Genomic DNA, 20,752 nt, shown 5'->3' on the forward strand with positions numbered 1-20,752 from the left:
GACAGTCTTTTTTCTGAAAGCCTCTTATTTCCTTAAATTAAAACCTTCCATCCCTTTTCCCTTCCCCTTCTAGGTTGTTATTGTCAGATTTTTTTCCTCTTCCTTTTTGTGTTGTGTGTTTGTGGTTAAACTGACTAGGTTATATTTATTCTTGGTGTTTCCGTTCTGTTTATCTTTAATGTTTTATTTAATGCTTGCTAACCTGTTCTGATGGAGAGCTGCTACTTTCTGTTATTGTCCTTCTGCCTATCTCCTTTGTTCTGGATTTTGTAACCCCTTTCCTTTTTTTTGATTTTTCAGGTATGAGCTTCTTCCTGAGCATTTCTTGAAGAGGAGGTCTTGTGGCAATGAACTCTCTTAACTTTTGTTTATCTGGGAAAGTTTTTATTTCTCCATCATAGTTGAAGGATATTTTCGCTATGTAGAGTATTCTTGGCTGCAGGTTTTTGTCCTTCAGAGTTTTGAATATTTCATTCCAGTCTCTTCTAGCCTGTAAGGTATCTCATGAGAAATCTGCTGATAGCCTTATGGGGGTTCCTTTGTAGGTTATTTTCTTCTGCCTGGCTGCCCTTAGTATTTTCTCTTTGACATTGACTTTTGCTAGCTTCACTACTATATGCCTTGGGGTTAGTCTTCTTACATTGATAAAGTTTGGAGATCTATTGACTTCTGTCACATGAAGTTCCATCTGTCTTCCCAAGTTTGGAAAGTTTTCAGCCATTATTTCTTTGAACAGGCCTTCTGCCCCCTTCTCCTTCTCATCTCCCTCTGGTATACCTATAACCCTTATGTTGCATCTCCTAATTGAGTTGGACAATTCTCAGAGAGTTTCTTCATTTCTTTTTGGTCTTAGTTCTCTCTCCTCCTCTGTCTGCAGCATTTCTATATTCCTATCCTCCAAATTGCTAATTCTGTCCTCCATATTATCGACCCTACTGTTCAGAGAGTCCAGACTTTTCTTAATCTCCTCCATTGTGTTCTTTATCTCCATTATTTCTAATTGGTTCTTCTTTATAGTGTCAAGCTCTTTTGTGACATAGCTCCTGAACTCATTGAGTTGTCTATCTGAATTCTCTTTTAACTCATTGAGTTTTTTAATAATGGCTGTTCTGAAATCATTGTCACTTAGGTTATAGATTTCATTGTCTTTGGGATTGTTTTCTGGGTACTTATCATTTTCCTTCTGTTCTGGAAATTTAATATATTTTTTCATACGGCTTGATGGCATGGATTTGGCCTCCACATAGAGATAGAGTTTAGTCACTGCTTCCACTTGTTACAACTGGTGTGGGGAGGAGCAGCTGTTTAGACTGCACCAACCAGGAACCCTGTCAGCTGTTACTGACTGGACCTTGACCCCTCTTCGTAGTCACAGTGGTCCTGTGGGGTCCCTCATGAGTTGTGGGGGCAATTTCAAGGAGGCCTCAGGCTGCTGCTGCCTACTGTTGCAGACCAGCTAGACCCGCTCCCTCCTTGGGGTCTGCAGCAGTGTTATGGGCTTTCCCAGCAGCTGGGAGCAGGATCACCTGTAATCGCAGCTCTGTCACTGTCAGAGCCCACAAAATCACACTTGTCCACTATAGGTCCCAGCAGAGCTATGGGTATCTTCTGCAGTCTGTGGTTAGCTCAACTAGCTGTGCTACTTTTGCCCCAGGGCCTTCCAGCCTTATGATTGCTGGTCGGGACCTCTCCACTAGTGCTGTGCAGAGGCTTTCGCTGATGCTGCTCTGGGAACCTGGAGTTCCCACCTGGGCCACGTAGCTGTTCCACTGGAGCTCCACCCAATCCCAAACCACTCCCACGGAATCTTTGGGAGCCCCTTGCACCATCTGGGAAATGGCCAGAGTCCGTGGGCCTGGTAGCAGCTGGCGGGCTGCTGCCTTGTGGGAAATTCTGCTCTTTGGGAGCTTCCTGGTGTTCTGAATGCTGGGCAGGGCCTCTCTGCTAATGGTGAGCAGAGGCTTTCCTTGCGGGCAGTGCAGGACCATGGAGTTTCCCCCTGGGCTTACATGTAATCGTGGGCAGCTTAGGTAGGGCTGTTGTCACCTATTTCCACCATTGCTCCACCAGTGAGTGCACATTCCCGCTCTTGGTGCACGGCGATGCTATGGGAGAGTCCACTGGAAGAGAGCCTCTTGCAGGTACTAGGCTGTCTGGTGGTCAGGGGTCAGAGAGTTTTCACCTATCTCCACCTCCTCCCGGGGGGAATCCATCCGCTTTCTGATGTATAGCTGCATGGGTCTCTCAGGCATCTTGAGATGCTATCTGGATATCCTTTGTTAACTGGTGAATGTCCAATTAGCTGTAGATTCAAAGGAGGAGAGACAAAGAAAACTACTCACTCCGCCATCTTGGTCCTGCCTACATTTACAGATTTTGATATGTCATGTTTTTAATACCGTTTTTAAGAAATTCTAAAATTTAATTTTAGATATTCCTTTGGCCCCAAGAGAGTTGTTTAAGAATGTGTGTGTGTGTGTGAGACAGAGAGGGAGAGGGAGAGGTTCAGTAGTGGAAGGGCATTTAACATACTTGTGTTACTAATTTAATAATTTTTAGTGTTATTACATTGTGGTCAGAGAATTCTGCTTGCTTGCTTTCTATTTATTGGAATTTGTCGTGCTTTTCTTTCAAGTCAAAGTTATGATTAATTTTCATGATTATTTCATTGCAAAATTAAAAGAAAGTAAATTATCATTGAGTTTCAGGACTTGACATATTTCTATACAGTTTTTCTCATCACTTACAGTGTTTACATCTTCTATATCCTTCCTAGTATATTTTTTTCACTTAATCTTTTTTAGATTGAGGGAAGAAAGTTGCTGAGTTATTGGGCACACAAATACAAATAACAATTACTTCTTTATTATCAATTATATACTTTTGCATTATAAAATGACTTTTTTGCCTACTTTGTTTCTTCGTCTAAAGCCTAACTTTTTAGATTTTTTATATTTGAATAATCATTACGTACCTTTGTCCATCCTTTAATTTATAACCTTTATTAGTCTCTTTAATTTAGATGACTCTCTTAAAGGCAGGATTTTTCTTTTTAGCCAATCTGTAAGTGGTTTTCTTTCAATGGATGAATTTAGCCAATTTTCATGTTTATGATATCATCCATATGTTTTCCCTCAATTCTATCATATTATTTTATGATGCAAATTCTCTTTAACTTGGTTTATTTTATTTGTCCTCTCTCCGTCTTTTGATATATTTTGATATTTAAGAAGTTTTTTTTTAAGTTCTAGTAGTTACATTTATACCAATAACTTTAGAATACACTTAGTTCACCTGTTTTTTTTAATAAGGGGAAACTGCTATTTACTGTTTGTTCCCTAGGATAAGAATTATTGAAATTACCTAGTAATGTCTTTTCCTCTCCCCCCCAGTAACAAACATAAAGCAATATTCATTTACTCCCAGTTAATACCTGAAAGGCTATCAGTGGCTTATTGTATTTATTGCCCCACATATTTTTCTGTCTCTATACTGTCTCTATTTTCCCACATATTTTCCAGAGCTGTCTTGTATCTGGATCATCAAATCACAAAGTCATTTCATATCATACCATAAGAATTTTTTAGTAGATTCCTTAGAAAGAGTTCAAGGGGGTAAATTTTTTGAGTCTTTTTGTTTCCATAAGAGTTAATCTGTGATCTTTATATTTGAAAGTCAATTTGGCTGAATATAAAATTGTTGACTTATGTTTTCTTTCTTTAATTTACTTGCCATAAAGTTGTCCACTGGTGTAAGATGTGGTGGTTAAAGAGACTAATGTAAAGCTGATTATTTTTCCCTTATAAATGACTGGATCTTTTTGCCTGGTTTTTTTCTTTTAAGTCTAGTAATTTCATTCACTTCTGTCTTGATCATAGGCACACTATGTTAATTACACCAGACATTTGGTTTCTCTTTCAACAAATATTTTCAAATCTTCTTTTGTTTCAGAATTTTTTTAATTATAATTTTTAGTACATTTTTCTGTTTTATTACCTTTGTTCTCTAATTGGTGGTCTCCAAATATGATACAATTATATATGTTTTCAGATTATATAATATATAGATAAATCATATATAAATCACATCATATTTATAAATATAAGCATACAATACATTTATATATTCTATAATCACAAGCCAGAAACCTATAATAAATACACAAAAAATTAAGAGAATGAATGCAAACATAATAATAAAAAAAAGCCATCAAAACACAAGGGAAGATAGCAAGTGAAGAAGAAAGGAACAGAGAAGAACTTCTAAAACACCCAGAAAAAAGTAACAACATGGCAATAAGCCCCTTCTTATCAATAACTAAATGTCAATGGATTAACTACTCCAATCAAAAGGCATGGGGTGGCTGATTGGACAGAAAAACAAGACCCATATATATAGACTGCATACAAGAGAAACACTTCAGACCTAAAGACACTCACAAACTGAAAGTGAAGGGATGGAAAAAGATACTCCATGAAAATGGCCATGAAAATAAAGCTGGGTTAGCAACACTTATATCAGACTAAATACACTTTAAAACTAAACCTGTAACAAGAGACAAAGAAGGGCACTAAATAATGATAAAGGGAACAATCCAACAAGAAAATATAACACTTGTAAATATCCATGCACGCAACATAGGATTACCTAAATATATAAAGCAATTATTAACAGACATAAAAGGAGAAATAGACAGCAACACAATAATAGTAGGCAACTTGAATATTCCACTTACACCAATGGGTAGATCATCCAATCAGAAGATCAATAAGGAAATATTGACCTTAAATGATACATTAGACTAGATGGATTTAGTAGATATGTATAGAATATTCCATCCCCAAACTGCAGAATACACATCCTTTTTATATGAACATAGAACATTCTCCATGATAGATCACATATTAGGCCACAAAACAAGTCTCAATAAATTTAAGACGATTGAAATAATACCCAGCATTGTTTCTGACCACAATGGTGTGAAACTAGAAATCAACTACAGGAAGAAATCAAAAAAGCCACAAATATGTGGAGATTAAACAAAATGCTACTGAACAATAATTGGATCAATGAAGAACTCAAAGGAGAAATCAAAAAATACCTGAAACCAAATGAAAATGAACATATGTCATGTCAAAATTTCTGATACAGCAAAAGCAGTTCTAAGAGGGAAGTTGAGAGTGATATAGTCCTACCTCGACATTAAGAAAAATCTCAAATAAGCAATCTAACAATGCCCCTAAAGGACCTGGAAAGAAAAAGAACAAACAAAGTCCAAAAGCAGTAGAAAGAAGGAAATAATAAAAATCAGAGCAGAAATAAATGAAATACAAATTTAAAAAAAAAAAACAGAAAAAAAATCAATGAAAGAGTTCGTTCTTTGAAAAGATAAACAAAAATGACAAACCTTAACTAGACTCACCAAGAAAAAATATAAATGCTCAAATAAATAAAATCAGAAGTGAAAGAGGATAAATTACAATGGACACCTCAGAAATATAAAATATTATAAGAGAATACTACAAAAAGTTATGCACCAACAAATTGGATTATCTAGAAGAAATGGATAAATTCTTAGCATCATACAATCTTCCAAACCTGAATCAAAAAGAAATAGATAATTTGAATAGACCAATCACCAGTAAGGAGATTGAAACAGTAACCAAGATCCTCCCAAAAAATAAAAGTCCAGGACCAGACTGCTTCCCTGGTGAATTCTACCAAACTTTCAAAGAAGACTTAATACCTATCCTTCTTAAAGTCTTCCAAAAAATTGAAGAGGAAAGGAAGCTTCCTAACTCATTCTACAAAGGCAGCATTACCTTGATACCAAAACCCAACAAGGACAACACAAAAAAATAACATTACAGGCCAATATCACAGATGAACATTGATGCAAAAATCCTCAACAAAATACTAGCAAATCAAATACAACAATACATTAAAAAGATCATACACCATGATCAAGTGGGATTAATTCCAGTGATGCAGGGATGGATCAACATCTGCAAATCAATCAACATGATACACCACATTAACAAAATGAAGAATAAAAATCAAATGATCATCTCAAGAGATGCAGAGAAAGCATTTGACAAGATAATGCATTCTTTATGATAAAAACTTTGAATAAAATGGGTATTGAAGGAAAATGCCTCAACATAATGAAGGCCATATATGATGAACCCACAGCTAACATCATTCTCAATGGAGAAAAACTGAAAGCTATCTCTTTAGGAACAGGAACCAGACAAGGATGTTGACTTTCACCACTCTTATTTAACATAGTAGTGAAAGTCTTTGCCAAAGCAATCAGGCAAGAAAAAGAAATAGAAGAGATCCAGATTGGAAAGGAGGAAGTGAAACTGTCACTATTTGCAGATGATATGATTTTATATATAGAAAATTCTAAAGAATCCACCAAAAAACTTTAGAGATAGTAAATTAATACAATAAAGTTTCAGGATACAAAATAAACACACAAAAATCAGTTGCATTTCTATATACTAACAAAGAATTAGCAGAAAGAGAAACAAAGAATGCAATCCCATTTACAACAGCAACAAAAAGAATAAAATACCTAGGAATAGGGGCCAGCCCATGGCCCAGTGATTAGGTTTATGTGCTCCACTTCAGTGGTCGAGTGTTTGCCTGTTCAGATCCTGTGCATGGACCTACACACCGTTCATCAAGCCATGCTGTGGTGGCATCTTAGGTGGAGGAACTAGAATGACCTACAACTAGTATATACAACTATGTACTGGGGTTTGGGGAGAGAAATAAAGAAAAAAAAAGAGGAAGTTTGGCAGCATATGTTAGCCCAGGGCAAACTTTCCTCAAGAAGAAAGAAAGAAAGAAAGGTATCCCTTAAAAAAAAACCTATGAATAAACTTAACTAAAGAGGTGAAAGACCTGTACACTGAAAACTGTGAAACATTGTTGAAAGAAATTGAAGACACAAAGAAATGGAAAGATATTCCGTGCTCTTGGATTGAAATAATTAACAGAGTTAAAATGTACATACTTTGTAAAGCAACATACAGATTCAATGCAATCCCTATCAAAGTTCCAATAACATTTTTCACAGAAATAGAACAAAGAATCCTCAAATCTATATGGAACAGTGAAAGACCCCAAAGAGCCAAAGCAATTCTGAGAAAAAAGAACGAAGCTGGAGGAATCACAATCTCTGACTTCAAAATATTCTACAAAGCTATAGTATTCCAAACAGCATGGTATTGGCACAAAAACAGACACACAGATCAATGGAACAGAAAGTGAGAGCCCAGAAATAAACCCACATATCTATGGACAGCTAATTTTCAACAAAGGAGCCAAGAACATGCAATGGAGAAAGGAAAGTCTCTTCAATAAATTACGTTGGGAAAACGGACATCCACATGCAAAAGAATGAAAGTAGACCATTATCTTATATGATAGATAAAAATTAACTCAAAATGCCTTAAAGAATGTAAGACCTGAAACCATGAAACTTCTAGAGGAAAACATAGGCAGTATGTTCTTCAACATCAGTCTTAGCAGCATATTTTAAAGTACCTTGTTTAATCAGGCAAGAGAAACAACAAAGAAAATAAACAAATGGGACTACATGAAACTAAACAGCTTCTTCACAGCAAAGGAAACCATCAACAAAATGAAAAGACAACCTAACAACTGGGAGAAGATATTTTCAAGCCATATATCTGATAAGGGGTTCATATCTAAGATATATAAAGAACTCATACATCTCAACAACAAAAAATCTAACAACCCAATTAAAAACTGCACAAAAGATCTGAACAGACATTTCTCCAGAGAAGATATACAGATGGCCAACAGGCACATGAAAAGATGTTCAACATCATTAACTATCAGGGAAATGCAAATCAAGACTACAATGAGGTATCACCTCACTCCCTTCAGAATGGCTATAATTAATTAACAAGACAGGAAACAACAAGTGTTGGAGAGGTTGTGGAGAGAAAGGAACTCTCATACACTGCTGGTGGAAGTACAAGCTGGTGCAGCCACTATGGAAAACAGTATGGAGATTCCTCAAAAAATTAAGACTATAACTACCATAAAATATAGCTATTCTACTGCTGGCTATTTTTCCAAAGAACATGAAAACACAAATGTGTAAAGATATATGCACCGCTATGGTCAGTGTATCATTTTTCACAACAGCCAAGACTAGGAAACAACATAGGTGCCCATCAACAGATGAATGGATAAGGAAGATGTAGTATATATACACAATGGAGTAATAATCAGCCATAGGAAATGATGAAATCCGGCCATTTGTGACAACATGGATGGACCTTGAGGCTATTATGCTAAGTGAAATGTCAGAGGGAGAAACTCAAATACCCTATGATCTCAATAATAAGTAGAAGATAAAAACAACAACAAAAAAACACATAGCATTGAAGATTGGATTCATGGTTACCATAGGGGAAGGGGGGAGAGGGGAGGGCAAAAGGGGTGATTAGGCTCACATGTGAGGGGATGGACTATAATTAGTTTTCGGGTGGTGAACATGATGTAGTGTACACAGAATTCAAAATATGATGTACATCCGATAATTTAAAAAATTTAAAAAAATTAAAAATTAAATTAAATTTCCTTGTAATTCCCTCAAAAATCAAAGAGTTCTTCTATGTAAACATATTCAAACATGTTTGAATTTGCTTTTAAGTGAATACTAAAGAGATTCTAAATATTTCTTGTTAATTATAATTTTTTTACATATCCTTCTTTTTATTCATTTTTAACAAATATTCTTCTGCCTCAAGGATGGCAGAGCCTGGAAATGTTTTTATAAACTTTTAGTGAAAGCCATTAAATCTAACTTCTTTTAAAATCAGCTACAAAAAGAAAACAATAAAGAAGTTAATATTTAGAAATTCTGTTCTGCAGGTTAAATCAATTATAATACTTTGCTCTGTTTCTCACTGACACTTTTCTGTTTTTGAGCAATGTCATTATTTTTTTCCTTTCCAGTGAGCTAGCAGTTTTGCTTAATTTAGCTCTAGATTTCCATCTTAATGAAAAAGGAAAATTACTATCACTAATTACGAGTAAAATTCAAACCCACATCAAACATACCTAGCATGACAGTTACTTAATCGAATTTTATTAATCATTGCACACTGCATATGAGTGACATACACATGTGTCAGTATCTGCTAGTTAAAAATACATTCATATATTGTCTTCCTATAAATGCAATTTAACATAATAATTGAAGACACCAATTTTTATTAATTATCTTATAATTACTAATCTCTCTATAGCACTGTTTTTCCCCCTAGGTTAATAAATGCTGTTACTAAATATATAGTGCAGCAAACATTGATTTGTTCTTATCTGATAGCTACTCCTCCTTGCTGGTAGAGCCCTGCCTTTTTTTTAGGTATTTACCCTCCTATGCGCTCAAGGAAGCTGGACTTTCCAGGTCCAGGAGATGAACATCGATCTCAAAAGCCGTGAAAAGCCCATTCCCTTTGCCAGTGATTGGTTCAAACACAGCTATGAAAATGAGCTGTAAGGAGTCATTATACCACACAGTGACTTAACAGTTTTTATTAGATATTTGGTATTAGTTATGATTAATTCCCTAACCAAGAGATGGAGAATGGGTAGAGAGAACACAGAGCATCTCTGTGCAACAAGGGCTTTAGGGACAACGGTGAATGTATATTCAACAAAGGAATTTAATCTATGCTTGTCAGTATTTAAGAAAAATTGTCTTTTTTCATTCTCATTTTCATAGGAAAGTGAAAAAAAATGAAAGTCTCTATTACCTGCAATAGAATTCTATCTGGTAAAGGCTAAAGCCTCTGTTTTTCTGTTTCTTTATTAATATGATTGCCTCTTGTGAAATAAATAACTAACTTTTATATTTAGCGCCATCTCTTTTTGTTTTACATTACCACATTTAGCCACATTGTGGGATTCAACATACATCTGTCTTTGCCTCTTCTGTCAACACTCTTTATCAAAAATGGCAGTGTGAAACTAACCAAAATGTAAATTGTTTTTATTTTTTAATAACTGTAAAAATTGCTTTTCTGTCAAAACTGACAAATTCTTATTAGCCAACTGACCTTGGAACTGTTCATCTATAAAGCAATAAAACATCTAAATGAAGGAGCATATGCCAAAGAGAATTGTTTGCTAGAAACTCATGCTTAGAAAATGCTAAATACAAGAAAGTTTGAAAGTTCTTTCAATATTTTTTGTTATTTATATATTCTCACAAAAATTATATCAGAATCGTTAGAGTTGATGACATTTGATGTAAAAGCCTAAGTAACATTATTTTTACTTAGTGAATTTTGATTCAGAATATTATGGGAAAAATAATGGTCATTAAGTGTAAGGCATTCTTTTATTCCAATGACAAATTATGTAAGAGCTCTTCAACAAGCCAATGCTTGAGGGATGCTTTGTTTTTTATTAAGTGGGTTTAATGCATATAAAGGACTTTAGATGAGATGATTCTGTGTAGGTTTCCTTTCTTTCTTACTTTTGAAGATCAAAAAATACATCACTCGTTGCCTTAAGCGTGGGAATCTCATGCCTTCTTGATCTACGTGTTCTGCAGAGCCCACTTCACTGCCTCTGCCTCTTTAAACCTCACCTTAAAACCTTTCTTTTATCTTTAACTTATGATTGACTCTGACTCTAGAGTTTGTGATGTCTTGTGTGAATCAGCCTACGTAAAAGTGTGTGATCCCAACTAGTCTTTCATTGCATCTAAACTTATGTTTTTGCATTAGTCCTTCAAATGGATTTTTTTTCCATTGGAATGCAGCAATCATCTGATCCTGATAAAGCAACATTTCAAAAATGCTAAAATTTCACCCTTCACTGTTGCTTTAATTGTCACTTTGAAACTCACAGAATATGAGAGAAACCAAAATACAAAATGCTTTAAATTCCTTGTAAAATATTTTTAGTTCTACCTCCAAAGCTGAAATTTATTGACTAAGGAACAGGCTCACTGGAAAAGTGAGCAGGTGCCAAAGCTAAAGAATAAAGATGTAACTGAAAGGGATCCCTCAGAAGTGGTAACAATGATGAGCATCTTAAATTCAGACATGCAAACAACGATAAAGGAAGGGTGAAAAAAATGAATTGTATATGTGTCTGCCTGAAAGTCACTTCTGATTCTTGGAATTGTTTCCCAGAAATATTCTTGTTCTTTTCCAGCCATCCGACTCCTCACCTACGTGTTATTTCATCCCTACTGTTCTTTTGGATAAAACAACTGAAAGTGCCTTCTAGAAAGGTCAACAAATACCAGCTCATACTGCTAACCTCAAAACCAGGCTAAGGCATGATGCATCTGGATAACAAATGAAAGAGTCATTACTCAGAAAGTCATTTCTTTCTGGTTTAAATTGGATTTCAGATTCGCGGATCAGGGGAGATGTTAAGTGACAGGTGAAACATATATTAAACTGAGACATATATTGGTGAAACAATGTATTAACAGAAACATTCGAAAAGTTAAACATATATTGTGTTTCAGGTGAAGCATATATTCACAGATTACCATATGTTAATGTGATGTGCCTAGATATAATGCTACTCCTAATAATAATATTATTACTAATATAATAATATTATTATTAATAATATAATGCAGACAGCCTCTAGAAGTTGGAAAAGTCAAGAAAACAATTATATCCTAGAGCTGGAAAGAAGTGCAGCCCTGTTCGTATCTGTATTTTAGTCCAGTGAGAAAAATTTCTAAATTTTGACTTCCAGAACTGTCATATAATAAATTTTTCTTGTTTTAAGCCACTGATTGTTACAACAGTAATAGAAAACTAATATTGTCATAATTTGGATATTTTTTTTTCTTGCCACAATGTACTACTCTCCATTTTGGAGACCGTACTGTGCTTATTTCACTTTGGGGCAATCACCCTTTGTTCACTCTCAGCTTAAATGCTTTTGAAGAAATTGCATCATTACCCAGGTTCAGGGATGCAGCATGTGACCCAAATGAGTCTAACAAATATATTACATTTTCCCCAGCCAAAATACTACAATTCCAGACTTTTTTAACTATCAGAAAAATGAATTTCTTATTCCCAGTTGGATCTTAAAGGAAGACTGCAGAAGGATTATATTTGCTGCAGAGATCTTGTGACCATGTGGTACTGAGTAATAGAGCTGATATTAAAGTAGATCCAAGAAATGGAGAGGAAGAAAATCCCATTCTGCTGAAATTATGTGAACACTGAATCAAGCCATTGAAGATACTGTCTACTATTGAACTACTCAATCATCATTTGTATATTTGTGTTTTTTTAAGCCACTTTGAGTTAGAATGTCTGATTCTTGAAACAGAAAGAATCCATACTAATACAGTATTTACCTAACTTAATATTGCTAAATAGCCAAAGTCACAACTGTAACACAAGTATTCCTAACAGAAAACTGTATTTTCATTTATTATACTCAATTGCCCCGCTCACAAAGTACTTGTTCCAGGATAATAAAGTAAGGGTATTGTAAACTTGAAACACATGCACTTTCTCCGTGTTTATTTTCTGCAATCAATTCATCCATTTAGAATTTCTTTCCAATGGTTGAATTGCCTCTACAATATCGTGACCACTTAAAAATTAAGAGACAGTTGGATGTGTATGTATAATATATATCTATAAAGGTAATATACTATATTATATAGATGTGTATTAGCCTATATCTATATATTCCTATGAAAACTGAAGGTGTGTTTAATGTGACTAAGAAGGCCAAATGAGAAAATTTAAGGCAACTGAGACAAAATGACTTGCCCAAAGTTGAGAGGAAGTGACATGACCAAAGTTATGTAACTACCCATGGGAAAGTGAGGAAAATAACTCAAGATTCTTAAGAGCTGCATCAATTATTCCACTACTAAAGTGCAAGAAACCTCAGACAATATGTGATGCAGAAAACAAAATCGGGGGACATTCATTATGAAGCATAAAGAATTTTGGAGTCTCAGAAACATTGCTTGCCTAGTGCAGATCACAGAATGCATATTGGTATTGTTTCTGAAATCTCAAGTGTTTATCTAATCCTTTTAGAAAAGTTTGATTTTTTGATTCAATTTTCTGTGTCATCTTTTGGCTAGGAGCCTGAACTGAATAATATGAGCCTTACAACTCCACCTCTATGGCAATGTAACACTGGCCCTCCACCACAGGAGTATCTCCACTACAAACACTACAACTCAATAGTTTATAAGTATTTTTCTCTAAAATTAAATTGTAAGCCATTTAAGGAAAGAAACAAATTGTTCATTACTAGGGATCATCAGGAGACGAATGATTCCTACATATTTTCTGATAAATAAAATGCAATCTGATTGATCAAAAGAATTAGAGATTGATAACATCAAATGCTGGTGGACATGTGAAGAAATTAGCACTCGTGTGTTACTGCAAAACATGTTAACTGTAGTTAATTGCATGTTAATGTTAATTGGGCAATGAATATGGTAGTATCTATTAAACTTTAAAATGCATATACCTTTGAACTATAGCAATCATAATTCTAGGCTAGGTGCCCATCAGTGGAATAATTGTGGAATAAATGTTGATACATCAATAGTGTGGAATACTATTTATTTAGTTATTCAAACAAGGGATGTAAATTTATATATATTAACATGGGAAAATCTCCATGATATATTGTAAATTTTAAAAATTTTCAATAAAATATGCATAGGATGATCCAATTTTGTTAACACAGCCAACATTTTATACGGCTTCTAAAACTATGTAAAAGGAATGGAAGAATATACATAATTTGTTGACAATTTCATAGGTAGGACAGATTGGAGAGATCAGCAAGAGTTGATTTATTTTTATTCTACGTATCTCTATCTTATGTTGTCATACAACAATGTTACTTACTTCAAATATATCTGTTTTAATTTAAAATTTGTAGATATATTTTGGGGGAAAAATAGCGTAAAATAAATTAACTCAATATAGATAGGCTCTTCATTGATGTCTGGTTTTGGGTAGTGTGTTAAAGTCAAATTGAGGGCCTGAAATTATTTAACACTAACATTAATTGGCCCTTTGGAGGGAAATAATTATAATCATTAAAATATGTGTGCTTGTAACTTAAACAAACTAGCTCTGGCCTCACTTTTTAAGAAATTTGGCCCTGATGTCATAAAGTTTTGCTGCTTACTACCTGCAATATTTTTTAAAACATCTTCTCTAAACCTCAGTGTCCTTGTAAGTAAATGGGGCCAATAATAACTACGTCACAAAGTTATGAGGATAAAAAGTTACTTTGAAAGTAAAATGCTTAGCACAATGCTTGATACAGTGTAAAGGCTCAGCAGATGGCAGGTATATAACTATTATTAGTAACATTAGTGCCAATTGTCATATTAGCACACTAGTAATAATAGTGGTAGTAGTCATTATCATCACCGTTGTTGTCATCATAGTACTAGTGGTATCACTAAACTGAGAAGAGCATCTTCAGATCAGAAGATGTGTCTACCCATTTCAATGTCTGCTCTCATGAGTTGTGGTCAATAAGAGACCTTTCATATGTAGATGCACACGAGTAGAACTGTATATGAAACTGGAAGATCAACCTTCATTCTTTTCTAGTCACCTTCATGAGTACTGCAGTGTTTAAAGCTGTGCTTCAAAACCTCTTTGTAGAATGTCATACTTCTGCCTTTCTCAGTAGCCTCTCATCTGGGATTCTGACGAGTGTGAGTTTTGAATATGCAACCTAATATCCAGATGGCACAGAAAGCTTTTACAGCAAAGCATTTATGTCACTAAACTCTCATTCAAAATAAGAGACAGAGACATACTGAATAGATCAAATTCTAATTCTTGAAGAGCTTTCCATAATGCTCTACTGAACTATAGGCAGCACCAACAAGAAATTCTTAGAGAATAGCTAAACCATAAATATTGAAGCATTTCTTGACAGCCAAATTCTGCTAGACAGGTCAAGATGCAGAATAGATAATAGTGGATATTCCAATGAGCTCTTAAATAGTTCATTTTAATAAAAATAATCATAAAATATTTGTAGTAGTTTAATGATAAAGTTGAATCACAAGTCCATGAGTTATTGAAACTTTGATACATGTATTTCTGAATTGACTTGTTTATCTATCCATCTGTCTCTCCATTCATTTCTCCATCCACCCATACATCAATCCATCCATTCAGTCTATCATTTATTTTATTTTATTTTACTTTATCTTATCTTATTGAACAGCTTCCATACACAAAGTCTGTTATTAGATTTTTGATACTTGGAAATGAAATATCAAAATAATTCAGACAAGCTTCGTACTTGAAAGGATATTACAACTAATGAAATAACTAGCTCTAATATACAGCAGAATGAGATGTGTTATTATAAAGATATACTCAATGTATTTAAGAATACAAAAGAATGAGAGGCTGATTCATGTTAACATTGTTAAAGAAGAGTTCGCAAAACATACAGTAGTTCTATAATATACTAGGGATAAGAAGATTTTGATGGGTTAAGGAAAGTCATTCAAGGCTGGGGAAACAGCATAAGCAATGCAATGTCACACAGACTTAAAAGAATACATTTTTGTCTAAACACTGATGCCTTAGAAATATTAAATGCTCCCATGTAATAAAAAATTCTCATAAGGTGTAAATGTTTAATAGAAATATAAGTAGAAGAAAATTGTTATAGACTATCAAATCCTTGACAAGAGACTTTAGGAGTTGTTCTCAGTTATATAAAGCCATGTTCAAAGAAACCTATTCATTCAAACTGTGGCTATTTGTTAGAGAATACATAAATATTTAAGTACAAACAAGGTGACAGAGCATAGCCTCCCGAAGTAGTTAATGTTCCATCTTTAACTGGACACTTATGCATAATTATTAATGATTTTTCTCATTTATCTGTAAGTTAAAGTTATCTTTCAGAAAGCTAGGCAATTGTGAAAGCAATTTTTAGCCAAGTTGTCTTTAAAATAGTTATGCTAAAGGAAATTATGTGCATAAATAGATATATTTGTTGGTGATGTTCACCAAAATACACAAAATATTTGTGATCAGTTACTAAAAGTTTTGGAAACACTAGACATTTTTTTTCTAAGATGACCCTGAGCTAACATCTGTTGCCAATCTTCTTCTTTTTTCTCTTTTTCTCTCCCCAAAGCTCCAATACATAGTTGTGTATCCTACTTGTAAGTCCTTCTAGCTCTTCTACGTGGGATGCCACCACACATGGCTTGATGAGAAGTGCAGAGGTCCATGCCCAGGATCCAAACCTGCAAATCCCATGCTGCCAAAGGGGAGCACATGAACTTAACCAATACGCCACTGGGCCGGCCCCTAACACTAGACTTTAAAAATACATAAAAAGTTGCTATACACAAGTCTAGCAAATGGATTCAATTATTTTCTCATGCTTTTAAATGGACAAGGAAATATTGTTTACATTCTTCAATTTTCTCACCCATATACACTCAAAAATGAGGTATCCTTGCTTGTTTTATTTTTCTACCTATAGTAACTTCAGCAAATAATGGAGAGTGAAACTGTCATGATGTAAAATGTTTCCATTATATTTATCACAGAGCATGCAAGTTGATTGAAAAATTGGCTCACATTTGACTTATCCTGGAGAATGTTTCACATGCATTTAAGAAGAATGTGTATTCTGCTGCTGTTGTGTGGAATGTTCTGCATATGTCTGCTGAGTCCATTTGGTCTGCAGTGTTGTTCACATTTGCTCTTTCCTCATTGATTTTCTGTCTGGATGATCTATCCATTATTAAAAGCGGTTAATTGAATCTCCTATTATTATTGTATTCCTGTCTATTTCTCCCTTCAGATCAGTCAATGCTTTCTTTATATATTTAGGTGCTGTGATGTTGGGTGCATATATATTTATAATTGTATCTTCTTGTGAAATTGGCCCTTTTATCATTATGTAATGACTTTCTTTGCCTCTTATTGACAGTTTTGATTTAAAATATATTTGTTTGATATAAGTATAGTCACCTTTGTACTCTTTCGGTTACCATTTGCGTGGAGTATATTTTTTCCATCCCTTCACTTTCAGTGTATGTGTGCAGGATAAAAAATCAACATTCAAAAATCAGCTGCATTTCTATAACCAAGAATGAAGTATCTTGAAAGGAAATTAAGAAAACAACCCCATTTATAATAGTGTAAAAAAAAGAAAATTCTTAGGAATAAACTTAACCAAGGAGATGAAAGACTTGTAAACTAAAAAGTATAAAACACTAATGAAAGAAATTAAAGCAGACAAAAATAAATAGAAAGACACTTTGTGTTCATGGATTGGAAGAATTAATATTGTTAAAATGCCCATACTATCCAAAGTGATCTCTAGATTCAATGCAATCTATATAAAAACCCCAATTATATTTTTACAGAAATAGAAAAAACAATCCTAAAATTCATGTAGAATCACAAAAGACTCCAAATAACTAAAGCAATCTTGAGAAAAAAGAACAAGGCTGGAGACATAACATTTCCTGATTTCAAAATATTTTACAAATCAATAGTAATCAAAAGACACACTAATCAGTGGAACAGAATAGACAGCAGAGAAATAAACCCACATATATACAGTTAACTGATCTTTGACACAGGTGCCAAGAATACACAGTAGAGAAAAGATAGTTTCTCCAATAAGTAGTGCTGAGAAAATTGGATATCCACATGCAAAGGAATGAGATTGGACCTTTATCTTACACTATACACAAAAATAATTTCAAAATGGATTTAAAGACTTAAATGTAAGACCTGAAGCCATAAAACTCCCACAAGAAAACATAGGGGAAAATCTTTCTGACCATTGGTCTTGACAACAATTTCTTGTATGACACAAAAGTACAGACAACAAAAGCAAAATTAGACAAGTGGGACTACATCAAAATAAAAAACTCCTGAAATAAAAGGTGAAGATAAAGGAACTATTAAGCAAACCTAATAAATGTAGACAGCTAATGTGATTAATTCAGTTCATAAAATAGAGAGTGTTTTCTCCATGTATTTTTACTTTACAGTCTTGTTGAGAGCAAGAGCTTAAAGCCAGTCAGCAAGACGTAGCTTTCCTGTGCAGGATCCTTCCCTTACTAACTATATGGCCTAGGAAAATTACCTACCTCTCAGTGTTGCCATGAGAATTATATGAGATCATGCTTATAAAAAACAGTGTGTAGCACAGAGGAAACATTCAAGTGTTAGCTAGTGTTATGAAATTGTTATGTGTGTTTTTGTGTGGGGGGGTGAGGAATGTAATTTGAGAAACCATAATTTCTTAATTAGCTCTCTTCAATGCTGAAATTCCTTGCAAATTTTCTCTTACCTCCATTTCGTACCTGCATAAACTTTATCACAATCTTTAGATTGTGAATGCTTATTCTATTTGTACCACCCACCTCTGAGATACATACGTTAGACTTATTGGGAAGCATCAGTCTCTTTTTCAAAATGTATGAACTGTGTGTTTTTGATGAAGAGTGCAAATAAAGATCCTCTCTTTATTTCCTTTTGGAAGAAATGTCACCTTTTTAGACTTCCCATCAAAAAGTTAAATTCAAGCTGGTTGTTCATTCACACATCTGCTTAACCAATGTTGTAAATCTGTTAAGATTGATTATGGATCAGTTGTAAGCAGCTGGTATTGACAAGTTCATTTTCCTGCTTGTTATGTTCACATGCCCAAAAGTTTCACAGGAAGTACATTGAATAAATCAATAACGATAATGGTAGAGATAACAATGAAGTGTCCTTTGTTGCATTCTTAGAATAATGGTCAGGAAAGTAAAATTCTCCAGAAAAATGATATGCTTCAAATTCTAGTTATCATTTGATATTGTACATTTTCTCAATGCATCTTTGTGGAGAAAACAAAACTTTATCTGAAGAACGAATTCATTTGAGGACAATTTTTTCCTGAAGACTATGAACAAACCTGATTTTATTTTAATTGTTTATGCATTTCTGAGTAAACTGTGATCAGTAATTAACTTGATATTTTCCGTGTTTTCTTCTTGGTCAAATATGCATATATGACTAGAACTACAGTGAGAATTCACAAATGCAATGTCTTGAAAATTTTCTTTTTGAAATGGCATTGATACTTTAACTCACAAGGATACAATGGAGCATAGTACGCAGTCGTGGGTTCTGTATGTCAAGTCCAAATTATTACCATACACTCTGGTTTGCAATTGCTATTTTATTTATCAGGGAAGTAGTAATTTATTCTTTGTAGGGGAAATGACTCAGGAAACAAACTGCCCAATAATAGCCATCAATACCTTATAATGTTCATGAGGGGTGGGGAGGATATCGTTGATAGGTAGATTAGAGATTTGTGGTATATCTTAGCTGCTAGAGTAAATTCTATAATTTAAGTCATGAATCTATTGGAAGATCTAATGAGATCTATGGATCCTAGCCCCTCAAAAATCACACACATGCACATATACACACTTCTGGATATGATATCAGTGGCATTATGAAATACTTGCAACCAGATCCATAGGCCCTAAGTTCAGAAAAGATCATCTGTCAGCCATTATGAGAGTATAATATAGACAAATGAACAGCAAGAAAAATATATTCCTGTGAATTTACTACACTTTAAGTGGTAGCTAGATTTTAAGTTCCTTGAAGTTAGCAAGAATTTTGTAATGAAGTAATCCCAACAGCTAGCAGATTGATTGGTGCTATATATAAAAGTGGGTGATAAATGATGAATGAACACAACAATGATCATTTGGAGAAAGGAATCAGATGCAGTGGTCAACAATGGGCCTTTAGAGTACTGTTAGTAACAGAACATCCCTCTCTACCCTCCTTAACATTTAGATTTTATTTTCATAGTTGAAACATGAATGTTGTACCTCCAGGAACCATTTGAACATTCCACAAAGAAAAAAAGAAGAGTGTTATGAGATTAATTGTGTCTCCCCCTCAAATTTTTATGTTGAAGTCCTAACCCTCAGAACTTCAGTATGTGGCTGTGTTTTGGGATAGGATCTTTAAAGATGCAACTAAGTTAAAGTGAGGTCATTAGGGTAAGCCTTAAACAACAAGACTGATATCCTTATAAGAAGAGCAAATTTGGACACAGACACATACAGAAAAGACAGAGAGAGAAGATGGTCATTTATAAGCCAAGGAAAGGGGCCACTAAAGAAACCAACCATGTTGACAACTTGATCTTGTACTTTGAGTCTGCAGAACTGTGAGAAAATAAATTTTTGTTGTTTAAGCCACCTGATCTGTAGTACTTTGTGATGGCAAGCTTAAAAAACTAATCCAAAGAGTAAAGGTTAAAATGTGTATACCAGCTGCTGATTAGATATCTGTTTACTTCTCATTGAACAGAACTGTGTGACAAAAAAAAACCCCTGTATGTGTTTGGCAGCAGCAGCAGAGGTGTACACAGAATGACATCCTATCTACAGCAGCACCTATGACCACAAGGTGACAGGCAACAGCTGAAATGGTGCCCTGAATACCCAGCTCCTTCACAACCCACCCCTCCCCCAACCATAGCAGCAGAGCTTCTGATCCAGATGATGCTGGACTTGGCTGAGATTTCAGCTATCCCTGTGGCCCCAATGGCAAAGACAGCAACTGCAGTGACATCAGCAACAGCAAGGCATCAATGATATCCAGAAGCATAGGTAGCAATGACAAGAGTAGCATACCCCAAA

At 34.5% G+C, this 20,752-nt stretch overlaps 1 pseudogene; it reads right to left on the bottom strand.

Moving 5' to 3' along the window:
• Nucleotides 1-18,393, bottom strand: part of LOC124245454 (proteasome subunit alpha type-1-like) — a 75,110-nt pseudogene extending 56,717 nt beyond the window's left edge.
• Between the last annotated feature and the right edge of the window lie 2,359 nt (nt 18,394-20,752).

Source organism: Equus quagga, chromosome 10, assembly GCF_021613505.1.
Source record: "Equus quagga isolate Etosha38 chromosome 10, UCLA_HA_Equagga_1.0, whole genome shotgun sequence".
NCBI lineage: Eukaryota > Metazoa > Chordata > Mammalia > Perissodactyla > Equidae > Equus > Equus quagga.